Here is a 13,872-nt window from a genome sequence, read left to right on the forward strand (position 1 = left end):
AGTCTACATGAGTGACTGTTAATGAAAATTAACATTTATAAAGACAAAAATTAGAGGGAAAAGAGCAAGTTTAAAAGCAGGAGGCCCAGTTTTGTCAGCAAGTTTTGGGTGCCTATGGCATGGACATCTACATGGAGATATGCAATAGAGAGGTCAGGAGACATCTAGTCTACAGATAGAGGTTTACGTGGTAGCTTGTAAATGGGTTCTTGAAACCACAGATGGTAGTGAGATTTCCTGGGAGAAGAATGAAGAGCAGAGGATATGGAAGGCTTCCCGGAGGAACGCTGATGTTTAAGGGGTGGGTGGAAGAAGAGGGTATTAACAAAGAAGACCCAGAAGAAATGGGAGAGAATATCAATGACTTCATATCCTACAGGGAGATCAAGAAGGTTGAAGTTCAAAATGAATTCTTTAGAACTGACATTAGAAAGCCATCAGGACCTTCCTTAGGGATATTTGAATGAAGTGGCCAGAAACTAGTTTGCAATGAAAGAGACAGGAGGCAGTAGAGAAGCTGCTAACAGAAGGGTTCCAAAAAAGCTGGGGATTAAGGGTTGATAATAGATGTTAAGGATGTGATAGTCAGCGGGAGATAGGTGCAAAAGTTTATATAAATAAATTAATAAATAATTAAATGTTTTACACGTTAATATACACTTCAGTATACACTTAAATATAGAAGGGTCATTTAATTTTCAAGCATTATTTCAGGTAAGCGTTGTACGTATTGATTGTGGAGGGTGGAATACGAAATGAGGAATATGTGCTCCCTACCACCAGTTTCCTAGAGGTAAGGAAAAATTGGAAAAAGAAGCCATTTGAAAAATGTTAATCTCAATTCCTTTAAGCTGCTCTTTTTCCATAGGTAGGGTTCTCTTCCTGAAAATGCCCACAACGAACATGCCCAAGTAATTCTAGTCCCACGGCAACTATGGTTGTAGATGGTGCCATCCCTGTCTCTCAAATGTAGAAAGTAAGCCATGGTGGCCATGGCCTGTCCAAGAACTCATAGAAGTTAGTGATATAACTGAAACTCAAAATTCCTTTGTATTATTACTCATATAGTCATGGAGCGAAATTTAAAAGATTTTCTTTTTTTTTAAATGTATATTTATTTTTGAAAGAGCATGAACTGGGGTGGGGCAGAGAGAGGGGGACAGAGGATCTGAAGCGGGCTCTGTGCTGACAGCAGAGAGCCTGATGCGGGGTTTGAACCCATGAACTGCAAGATCATGACCTGAGCCGAGGTTGGATGCTCAGCCGATGGAGCCACCTAGGCGCTCCAAGAATTTCTAATATGTAAGCATCATGCTGATTAACTTAATCCCTATTTAGGTAAAATATAGAGTTTCCAATTTACTATGAAACTTCTCTTAAGATTTGCAAACCGAAGTTTAATACTTTCTGTCACCATCAGTTTTGAATTTTAGGATATTTTCTTCCATGATTTAGGGTTAGAGGGAAAAAATCTATAGGATGACAAAATGGAGTATAGAATTAAATAATGGTACACATTATTAAATAATTTATGTGTGCCTGCCAGTGTGCGACTGGCTTTAAATGTAATATTCACAACAGACTAGCAAAATAGGTGGTATTCTCTTCTATTTTACAGATAGGAAACTTAAAGCACAAATGTAAGTAATTTTTTTTCTTTCTTCTTTTTTTGTTTATTTATTTTTGAGAGAGACAGACCATGAGCGGGGGAGGGGCAGAGAGAGAGGGAGACACAGAAGCTGAAGCAGGTTCCAGGGTCTGAGCTGTCACCACAGAGCCTGATGCGGGGCTCCAACCCATGAATCGTGAGATCATGACCTGAGCCAAAGTTGGACGCTTAACCGAGTCACCCAGGCACCCCAGTAATTTCTTTATGATACCACAGCCATTCCATGGGAGAGCCTGTATTCAAACCCAAGTCTTGTTGAATCCAAAGCAATAGCCTTTAGGAAAGGAGGATTCTAACAAACTGTAATAAATTATAATTTTTTAACACTGAATTCAGTAAGTCATGGTGGCTGTGATCCAATAATCTGTCATCAGTCCAGTTTATCAGGAATACTTGTGTCTGATCCTGGAGACAAAGCAATATTTTGGAGGGACCGAGGCTTATTTGAATGTATGAAGAAGGTGCTTCTGTCCAATGAGTGAGAGAGTTGACAATTAAAAAAAATTTTTTTTAATGTTTTTATTTTATTTTTGAGAGAGAGAGAGAGAGAGAGACAGCATGTGAGTGGGGGAGGGGTAGAGAGAGAGGGAGACAGAATCTGAAGCAGGCTCCGAGCTGTCAGCACAGAGCCTGATGTGGGGCTTGAACTCACAGACTGCGAGATCATGACCTGAGCCGAAGGGACGCCCAACCAACTGCACCACCCAGGCACCCTGAGAATTGGCAATTTTAAATAACTCCTAAACATTCTTCCTTACTAGATGCTAGAACCTGAGGGCATGGCTGATAAGAAAGGCATTGGGAATGGGGTGGGGCACAGATGGTGAGGAGGAAGAGGCCTTCCTCTCTCCTATCCTATGTTAGAAGAGGTGACATCAGGTTAATTTGAACTGTATCTCTCTATGTCCTTAACTAGGGGATGGTTTTCAAGTTACTTTTTTTCAACAGCATCAGGACACGTGACTTCTGAACCCCTTATAGTTGCCTGGATCTTGCTTTTTCTTGGGGAGGAGGAGCCAAATATATTCTGTTTCTGTTGTGCATTTGGCCAGGAATTACGGGCTTGTACAGACATGCCTTTGATGTATTTGTGTTTAATTATTTTAATTTGTCTCTGTCAATCTGGACCTTGTATTAGGTAAATTCATGAATTTATTCGCAAAGAACCCAACATTTGAGGTATATAAATATTTAAAGAATACACGGAAAAACAAGGTGAAGCACAGACTTACTTTCAAAGGTTTGTGTCGGGTAGCAGGGAAATACACATTTTAATGAAATCATCTTTGTAGCAGTGACAAGTTAACTGTTCATTTTTAAGAGGTGGAAGAAAAACCCCTGGATGTTTTCAGTAACTTTCAGAAAATCCATGTAGCATGTGTAAGTTTGATCCACTGTTAATTGGATTATATGATAGGACTGCAACATCAAAAGTGTATAAAAGCTTATAGAAAGACAGTTTGTTTAAAAGATTATGATGTGGTAGTACAGGAAAGCTAGCTTTATAGTATCAGTGGTTTATCCCCCCCACCCCGCCCTCGTACAGAATTAAAATTTGAAGGGGGAGAGGAAGGCAAGGCTGTGTTAAAGCCAGGAGGTTGAATCATCTAAGGAAATGAGTCAGTGGCTATGAACCATAACTTTCCTTTTTCTGAGGCTTTGACTTTGAGGGCTTAACGTTGAATTATTTTAAAAAATCTCCTTGCTTGCTATCAGTAAATTGAAAACAATTTTTTTTTTTTTTTTTTTTTTTTTTAGGAATTTAAAGATAATTAGTATTTGGGATTCATGTTTTTCTTTCAACAAATATTTAGCAGAAACACAGGGATATTAAAACCAGTAGTTATGTTTTAAAAAGCAGTAGTTACATACTTCAGACTAAGTAAATATGTAGTGATTTGGTAATAAGGGATTACGTCAGTATCTTTGTATATATATTTGGCTCTAGGTAACCAATAGTGATTCTTTTTTTTTTTTTTAAGGGTTATTTATTTATTTTGAGAGAGACAGAGACAGCGCAAGTTGTGGGTAGAGAAAGAGGGAGAGAGAGAGAATCCCAAGCAGGCTCCACACTGTCAGCACAGAGTCCGACATGGGGCTCAAACAAACTGTGAGATTATGACCTGAGCCGAAACCAGAGCCAGTTGCTTAACTGACTGAACCACCTGGCTGTCCCCCAGTAGTGATTACAATCAGCTTTTAAAACAAGATTTTTGAGGTTAATAACTGGTAACTCATTTATGGATTTAAGAGGAAAAACCTGGGGTGCTGGTAGCTATTGACAATCATATTTCTATTCAATACACTTGAGTTTTTTCCTAAGCCATGAACTGTTTCTTAGGAACACTGAGCCCGTGGGAACCTTGAGCCCGTAGAAACCTTGAGCCCGTAACTGAAATGAACACATTGCATTATGGCTTATTTTTTTAAGCTTTAAAGATCTGAGCTGTAATCATCAGGTTTGAGAGTAAAGACAGGTAGGTATCTCAGAGTGAACACTAGTGCTATTAAATGAAAAGTTTCAGCTTTTTGTGGTTGCTTATCTTTATGAGTTAAACTTTTTATATGATTGGATTGCATTTCTTATTCTTTTCAATTCATGACTAATACTTAAGATAGTGAATGCATTTCACATAAGAATCTAGTATTTAGAAAACTACTTGAGGAAACTTCTTTTAATATTTTATTTTAATCAATCAATCAGTTAATTAACTTTTGAGAGAGGGAGGTACAAGTGAGCGAGGGGCAGAGAGAGAGAGGGAGAGAGAGAGAATACCATACAGGCTCCACGCTGTCATTGTGGAGCCAGAAGCAGGGCTCGAACCCACCCGATGCAGGGGTCAAACTAAATGAACAGTGACCCGAGTGGAAGTAGGATGCTTAACCAACTGAGCCACCCAGGCACCCTACTTGAGGAATCTTAAGTCCTATTTTTGTCATCTACATAAACGTGAAATATAGAACAAAACATTAAATTTTTATTCCTTTTTTCCCGCAATTAATGTAATAATATGCTAGAGGAGTCTTGGAGAAAATATTTAAATAAATGTTAATAGGTACTCTTCTTTTATTATTTGTTGGATATGTCATTGAATGGAGATTTTAGACTAGCATGACAAAACTAAATTACATCCTGGGCCTAATCTTCCTAATTAGTAAGGTTGGCAGGGCTATTTTTTCTGTATACTTAGACATGTTCATTTTTCTCCATTCATAACTTTGGTGATATCTAGACTTTTCTTTTCTTTTTCTTTCTGCAGATCCCATCCTAATAAAACCTAAATCTGTTGCCTACTGGTACGCCTAATAATTTTTGCCTTGCTGAGCCTCAAATCAGTGAGTTAGGAAACTGTGTGACTTTTGGATTCTGAATTACAATATTAGTAACACTAGAGGACTTAGGATCTGGAAACATCCTGTGTATGATGTTGTGAATGCCATTCATAGCACGGAGGGAAGACTGACGGTAGAGGAGATCCCTCTTTCCTCAAAGTGTCATATAAGACATTTTCTATCTTTTCACAGGTATTTTAGTTCCCTGCCTGACAGTGTTGATTTGGGGAAAGAGCACAGGGCTTTGAGTAAGATAGACTTAGGTTTGCATCCTAGCCCTGCTACTCAATAGCTAAGTGACATTGGAAAGTTTATCTCTTCATCTATCTTTTCTAAAAATGGGAATGGTAATGTTCACCCTGTAGGGTTTTATCACTAAAAGTTGTAACTTAGGAGAAAGTCTCTAGCATAATACCTGGCATGGTAAGCACTCAATAGAAGTTAGTTCTAGTCTCCTTTTCCTGCTCTAGTTTAATAATTTAAAAAATTTAAAGTGGAAGTAAAATCCAAAATTTATGCTAGTATCATTGAAATATTTAAAGATGAAATTATATGACTTGGATTTGCATTCAATTAATCCGGGAGTAGGATTACACATGAAAATCTATACAATTGTTTGAGTTGAGTGAATATGTACATGGGCATTCATTGTATGTTTGAAAGTATCCATAATAAAAAGGTTTTTTTTAATGTTTATTTTGAGAGAGAGAGTGCAAGCAGGGGAGGGGCAGAGAGAGCAGGAGGCAGAATCCAGAGCAGGCTCCAGACTCTGAGCTCTCAGCAAAGCCTCACGCAGGCCTTGAACTCATGAACCGTGAGATCATGCCCTGAGCTGAAGTCAGATGCTTAACCGACTGAGCCACTCAGGAGTCCCCATAATAAAAAGTTTTAAAACTTATACTGTGTGTAAAAAAATATTTAGTGAACAAAGACTTTCTCAAGGTGATGAGGAACGATCTATTTGTTGGTTGTATCTTTTACAAAAATGTTTATTTTTTTGAGAAAGAGGGAGAGAGAAAGATGCAGAGAGAGAGGGAGAGAAAGTATCCCAAGCAGGCTCCACAATGTCAGTGCAGAGCCTGACGCTGGGCTTGATCTCATGAACCTTGAGATCATGACCTGAAAGCCTCAAGAGTTGTACACTTAACGGACTAAGTCACCCAGGCGCCCCTAATTGCGCCTTTTTAAAGATGATGATTGAGAACAGGCATTATTGATTTATGAATGGTGGTAGTTTTTCCCCCTCAACTACACAAAATGAATAGTTCTTTGACTAAGAAGAAAAAATGTCAAGTGGGAAGCCTGAAAAAAATCCTGAAGAAGTCAGTTTAAATGCTTTTGTCTAATTATCTGAGTCACTCCTCAGGGTGGAGGTGCTGTGGCATGGCTCACAGCCAACATAATTTTCAGCTGAAAAAAGAGAGCAGTTAGGCCAAGAAACACAGTAACCAAAATGACTACTATGATACGGGAACCAGCTTTATGTACTGACATTTTCTTTGTTATCTTAGGATAATAATGAAGAGCTACTGGCGTTTCTTCTTCTGAACCATATTAATTTTCGAAGAATGACTGTATACTGAGTTACAAACATTCGAATAAATTCCAGAGAGCAAACAAATGTGGACTACTTACTCATAGGGATATGACTGTTCTATACAGCATTGAAATATAGAAGGAACAAAAGGCTTTCTTGTGTTTAATGATTGATTAAAGGCACATTGCTTACTGCAGAAATCTAAAGGTCTACTTTTTTAAAAATGCCTGCAAATCTTGTTGGAAGAATTCTAGAGACCAATGTATTTGATAACCATTTCTGGAAAATAGAATTGCCATTGACATATCTAAACAATTGGATTCATAATATAGTATATAATTAATGAACTTAATATTTCAATCAGACTTGATGTTCTTGATCATTAATTACTTATTTTTAAAGAAGAAAATTAGAAGTGTCAATTTAGAGAGAACAGGAACTTTCACTTTCCTGACCTCCATTTATAGAGTAATCGTTTCTTTAAAAAAAATTTTTTTTAACGTTTATTCATTTTTGAGAGACAGAGTACAAGTGGGGGAGGGGCAGAGAGAGAGGGAGACACAGAATCTGAAGCAGGCTCCAGGTTTTGAGCTGTCAGCACAGAGCCCAATGCGGGGCTCGAACCCACAGACCATGAGATCATGACCTGAGCTGAAGTCAGCCGCTCAAATGACTGAGCCACCCAGGCACCCCAAGACTAATTGTTTATTTCTTAAAGCTTTCCCCAAGGGTGTTGGTATCCATACCATAACCCGGTGTAGTAAATTAATATTTATATAACTTTTCATTAAAGTCTCAATTCAGAAATTGTAATCATTCAACAATGACACTCACCTGCAGAGTATTACTATGAAAGAGGTATGGGCACCCAAAGTGCCTGTAGGCACCCAAGAGGTTGATTTAATTTTTAATAGGGTTGAGAAGTAGTAAGGGAAGAAGGAAGAGAGGGAAGGAAGAGACCTGGAAGGGAACTAACATTTATTGAAAATTTACTACTGTGGATAGAAAATCCTTTTAGTACGTTATTTATCTTATAAGAACTGCTTGACATTACTTGAAATTAAGAGCAGTTGTTCCAAAGTCAGATGGCCTAGTTCCCCATTCAGATACATAATAGCATATACTACTATGAGACCTTGGCAAAGATTGCATAGGACATAATTATTCTTTTTTTATCTGAAATTTAAATTTAACTGAGTGTCCTTTATTTTATCTGACAACCTTATCACAGGGGATTACATTAGTGAAATCTTAGACATTATCTAGAACAGTGCTGGTGCATGTAAGTGCTCAATAAATGTTAGTCTTTATTTTTGGAATCATCCCATCCTACAAATGATGGAAAACTCAAGTTAAATAATTTTCATTTTTTTCCATAAGTCAAAATAGTTTACCTGGATTCTAATTCTCTGTGGCCACTTTAGAAAACTAGTTTAACAGTTCCTAAAAATGGTAAACATAGAGCTACCCAGTGACCTGGCAACTAATCCAGCCCATGCTCTGGGATCAGATTAAACACTGTTAATATCGAGAGGTGGGGAACACTGGGGGCCATCTTTAAGGATGTCTATCTATCATGGCATGGAATGGATGTCTACCAAATCAGGACAGAAGATACTTCAGTACCCTACTCTGAGGGGTTGCTGATCTTTCTTTTTAGAGGGAAAGCAAAAGGTTAAAATATAAAAATACGAGAATTTAGAAGTCCCTTTTCAGTCCCTTAGGAGAACTAAATGCTTATAGAATAATTTAAACATATTGCAGTTAAAGAACTGAAACTCTCTCTTTAACACAAATTAAGGGTTTAGTAGTTGGCTCTCCTAGATTCTGTGACCTTCAGAGAGAGTAGCTGCTGCAAAAAAACCCATAATGGGCGGAATATATGTGTGTCTACGTATCTTAGCTGGCTTTTTGTTAGATATATGTTTGAACTATCAAGCGAAGGCTAATTTTTGTGCATAGAAGACTCGCATACATTTATTGGCTACTAGAGTATGTTACTGTGTGAAAAATACATAATGTGAGCAGGCCGTGTTTATCAATTTGTAATATCTTCTGCAACAACAAATAAAAAACAAACAAGACAGGCAACGGTAGCCTAAACAAGGAGGGGCTTATTTTCTCACACAGTTTAAGTCCAGCAGTAGGCAGTCCTGGCCTGGCAGAGCCCAGAGAAATAATCGAGGACCCAGGAATCTGTGTTTCACCACTTGTAATCCTTAGTGTGCCAACGTGTTGATTGATGATACCACAATGGCTACTGCAGCTCAAGATATCTGTGCCCATTTTTAAGGCAGGAAGAAAAAGAGAGCAGCACAATTGTCCAGAATTGGGTCACATGGCCTCTCCTGGTTTGAAAGGATGCTCAGAAAAAAGGCACTGACTCTCTCCAGCCTCTCAAGTGGAAGAGGACAAGGATGAAAAGGGTTGAGAATGGGTTTTGAGTTAGCTTTAATAAAGGGAATCATGGTAAAAAAGTTGACAAATACTGCTTTAAATGCTCAACAGGAATTGGATAAGTTTACAGGGGGAAATTAAAAATTAGGGGTACAATAAGAACCAAGAATTGATTGAACACTGTGGGTTAGTTCACAGGACACGGAGCAGCCCAGCCCTATTAGGTGGAGAATAATGTTGAGAAGTGATAGAATTGGGTATGAGGCTGAGATTGGCTGTAATAGTTAATAGGACATCCCTGAATGGTTTTGAGCAGGGGAATAATGTGTGAAGAAGGGGGTGAGAAATATTTGCTAAGATGAATTATAAGAAGGTGAACTGGAAGGTGAGGAAGCTAAGACAGTGCTATAATAACGCAGTTGTGAAATGCCAACTATTAAGACTGAATCACATGTGATTCTAATATTCAACTAATTTTGACCTACAACATCATTAGATTCATTTCATGTTGGAGGGGATGGTAGGATGTCCATATGGAGAAGTCTGGTAAGTAAATGAAGACAGAGGACACAGACTTTCTGAGACTAAAGTATTGAAGAAAATGTGAGTATCTAGATAAAAGTAGGTACTTTCCATTCTATAGTTCCTGGGTGATTTCATTTCCTTTCAACGCTGAAGCTGTCACTTGCTAACGGCTTTAACCCCCATATTTATTTCTAAGCTCCACACTCTTATATTCAACTGCTCACAGGACATCTGCCTTCAGATATTCCAATGGACCCTTCCAACTCATCATGTCAAAATAGGTATCATTTGTCTTCCTTCCCTTTGTTTCATCTCTTTCATATACGGCTCTTATTTTTTGTCTCATTTAATGATATCAACATCCGACTTGCTGACTATGCTAAAAACTTTGAACTTGTCTTAGATTGTTCCTTCTTTTTACTCCCTCCATCCCTTTGCCCATAGACCTGATCATTTCTGCTTCTTGAATCCATTCTTACTTTCCATCTCCCACTGCCATTCTCTTAGTTCAGGCTCCCAAGACTTCTCTTCTGGATTATGAAAACGCCTTTTACTTGCTTAGGTCTTCTCTTAGGGGATCGTCCAAACTGCTACCCAAGGGATCGTTTAATATACAAATACCACCTTGTCTCTTTTTTGCTTAACCCCTTTTAATGGCTTTCAATACACAATGAATAAGGTCTGAATTTATTACCAGGGCCTAGAAGAATCCTCCACAATGCTCACTTTATCTCCAACTTCACTTCCTTACACCCACCCAAGCCCCTCTAAGTTCCTCCATACCAGACTTTTTGTCCTTTTCCATAAGTGCTGTGCTGTGTCGTAATTCCATGCCTTTCCGCTTATTATTCCCTTAGGCTGAAATCGTCATGTCCATCTTTGAACATTTTGGCCATCTTTTACTAATATCTCCTCCTTTGAGACTTCATAGATATCAGTCACACCCTTCTTTTTTCTCCCATTGTAATTTGCACTAACTGCTCATCATATTATATTATTCTTGCTCAAGTGTTTTCCTCTGGCTCATGGACAATGTGGTCTTGGAGTGTCCTGGTATCTTGTACAGTTCCTGGCTCATCGTTGGTGCTCCATCCATATTGGTTCAGTGCACTGACAGAATGTGGATAAGTTGTCCCCAGGAGAAAGACTAGGTCAGGGGAGCAAAGCTGATCCAAAGGGATGCTCGTAATTAGAGGATGGAGAAAAAAACCCAATGGATCAATCAGTGAGATTAGGCAAGAATCATTCACTTAGCATGTTGTAGGACACTGTACTGACTATAAGGAAATATGCTGGTGTGTTAAGCTAATGAGATATTTATTTTGGTTTAGCTTTGTCTCTGGTAACATCCAGTCGTCTAAAGCCAGACCTTTCTCTGTTACTTTGATTTGTAGTTTCTAAACAGCTCTTACAAGTACTGTCATATTTTCGTAAAGGTACTCAATTTGTAGGTTTTTGTAACTGAAATACAGATTTTAAATTGGTGAGGAGAAGTACAGAGGGAAAATGTCTGAATCTAAAATCCCAGAGGTAAGTTCCTTCCTAGACACTTACCAAGTTGACAATGTTCCTTTGTCACATTTGGAAATTATACTTTCTAGGAATGTTATTGCTTGCGCTCACTATTGGTCTCCTGACTATACTCAGCTCCCACAGAGTGAAAGTGAATACGAAACATGATGTTCAATCCCTTCTCACGCTCACCAACCACAGAAGTGATATTATCATATAAAATCTAATTAGAGGCAAAACTAACAACAATTACGCTCTAAATATTAATTTCCAATTGTTTATAACCTAGTGCTTAAACTCCACTGTATATATTTTGTGGTCTATTGATTGTCCCAAATATACATACTATTGCCTACACAGAGTTTTTACATTAGTCTTCCCATTCCACTTGTTATTTAGGGGATCACTATGTTCATCTATTCTGTTCAATGTTTCATTTTTTACTTCCTATTGGCCTTGACTCCTAGGACTCTCTAAACTATTCTTCTTGGGTTTGTGCCATATTATGTTTGATTCTTTCTTTTTTTTCCCCCCAAAGTTTATTTATTTATTTAGTTTGAAAGAGAGAGAGCGTGCACACAGCTGGGGAGGGGTGGGGGGGGGCGTGGAGAAAGAATGCCAAGCAGTGCAGAGCCCGATGTGGGGCTTGAACTCACAAACCATGATCATGATCCGAGCTGAAACCAAGAGTTGGATTCCTAACCAGTTGAGCCAGGCTCCCCTGTTTGATTATTTCTTAATCCAAGTCATAGCCTCACCAAACTCCTTCTCTTTCAATAGCCTATCTTATCACCAACATTGGCTCTTGATCAAGCTCAACCTGCTCATAAGAGATCCTGGCTTATTTAGCTTATTCAAAGTCACCCACTTGAATTTTTTTCTTAATTTTCTTCATTCTTTTAAAGTTTTCCTCTTGGAATTTTACCTTCTGTAGTCTTTCATTAAGGTTTTAAAATTATGAAAGTGAGCCATGTTCTGTATGAAAAATCTGGAAAATGCAAACACAACTGGGAGGGAAGAGGAGAATAGTTTGTAATTCCTCGACCCAACTACTAGCATAGATATGGCTATTCTCTTTCAATTTTCTCTTAGCATGAAAATGTATTTCCCCATGTCATAAACTCTTCAAAGCAATTTGTGATTGTACTAGATGTTCCACTTTCAAGATTACGATGTCATTATTTTCTGTTAGAATATTAACTTAAGAGAAAAAGACCACTGACAATACCAAATTGCTTTCAAAGAGTATTAAACCAATGTATGCCCCGCAGTAGTATGGGAGTGCCAACCTCTCTGCATTTTTTTCCAGTACTGAATATTATTATGCTAATTTGATAGGCATATTTTTCTCTTTAAAGATGATCAAAAGCCCTAAAAAACAACACCAAAGAATTCATAAAGTTCATAGAGTCAGAACTTAGGAGTCAAAGGAAGCTATAGAAGCCGTCTAGTCCAGTGCTGAGGGGTATTGGGTTTGGAGCCAGAGGCAAGCACTACACAGGATTCAAGATTTTCGGCATCTCTTATAATCTCGAAACAAAATCAGCCTTAGCAATTTTTTTTTTTTTTTTTTAAAGATTGAGAAAAGTTACAGTTATGTCAGCTCCTAGAAGACCTGGTACATCAATAATATTGGTGTCAACACACATTTCACCAGCTAGCTGTCCTCTTTCCAGTTATAGGTCCAGTGTATGGACATCTTTGTCCCAGAAAAGGCCAAGTTAAGCCAGGACCATTCCAGTTTGTTTCCCCTCCAAAGTTTTGTTTCAGTTTGGCACATACTGACCACCAAGGTCAGTAAACAGAGAAAGGTCAGTCAGTTGGGATAGTCGAGGTATCCACTGACTGGGTCTGGAAGGCTATGGAGGGTGGAAAAGAGAAACCAGATGAAAATGGTATGAGTAAGGCAGACTCTTTCCTAAATCAAATTAAAACTCCTGTCATGTCTACTTCCAAGAAGAAGAAAAGTAGCTGGTGAAAATCATATGCTAGGTGGACTAGTCAAAGAAGGCACCCTTGAGTGATGGAGAGGTAATGCATAATAAAGAAATGCTTTAAGTTGCAGATATTGCATTGTCTGATTTTAAATTAAAAAAAAAAAACTCACCAACCACAGGTATTTTATTTTTCATAAATAGGCCTTTGTGTTGCTCACTGTAGACTATGCTTTGGATATAGTATCCCAGAAGGAATTTTTTTTCCCTCTCTCTCTCTCTCTTTTGCCCTCCTCTATTGAGTGCCAAAGCAGGCCAGATCCCGCTTATCTAGAGTTTATAATCTAATGAGGAAGACGGTGAATAAGGAAATGAACAAATGGATATTTTGGAAGAGTGAAATGCTTCCACTGAATGGTCACGGGAGTCTTTCAGAGGAGGTACTATTTGAACTGAGACCCAAACATGGACAAGGGACCAGCCTCGGGAAGATCTGGGAACAAAGTGTTTAATGAGAACATGGCAAGAATAAAGATCCTGAGTGGGGAGAAGAGTCAGCATGTCCCCAATATGCAGCTTTGGGTTTGGGTGAGAGATCATTTGTGTTATATTCAGGAAGTATCCATCTATTGATGACGTGAGAGGTTTTTTTTTTTGTTTTTTTTTTTAAATGTTTATTTACTTTGAGAGAGAAAGAGAGCATGAGCAGGGGAGGGGCAGAGAGAAAGGGAGAGAGAATCTCAAGCAGGCTCCCCACAGAGCCTGATGCGGGGCTAGATCCCATGTAACCATGAGATCATGACCTAACCTGAAATGAAGAGTCGGACGTTTAACCAACTGAGGCACCCAGGCACCTCTTAGTGAGAGTTTTTAATCAAAAGGTGATATTGTATTTTTATCAAATCCTTTAATAGCATCTACAGAGATGACTAAATATATGATTTTTCTTTCTAGATCTATTATGG

At 38.4% G+C, this 13,872-nt stretch overlaps 1 long non-coding RNA gene across 1 annotated transcript in view; it reads left to right on the forward strand.

Annotated features, from left to right (window-relative positions):
- Positions 1-9,389: 9,389 nt before the first annotated feature.
- The window catches only part of LOC122239601, a 37,366-nt gene continuing 32,883 nt past the window's right edge, over positions 9,390-13,872 (forward strand). The window contains exon 1 of the long non-coding RNA XR_006218836.1: positions 9,390-9,742. This is a non-coding gene — a long non-coding RNA (uncharacterized LOC122239601). The remainder of the gene's footprint in view (positions 9,743-13,872) is intronic.

This window comes from Panthera tigris, chromosome B3 (assembly GCF_018350195.1).
Source record: "Panthera tigris isolate Pti1 chromosome B3, P.tigris_Pti1_mat1.1, whole genome shotgun sequence".
Lineage (NCBI taxonomy): Eukaryota > Metazoa > Chordata > Mammalia > Carnivora > Felidae > Panthera > Panthera tigris.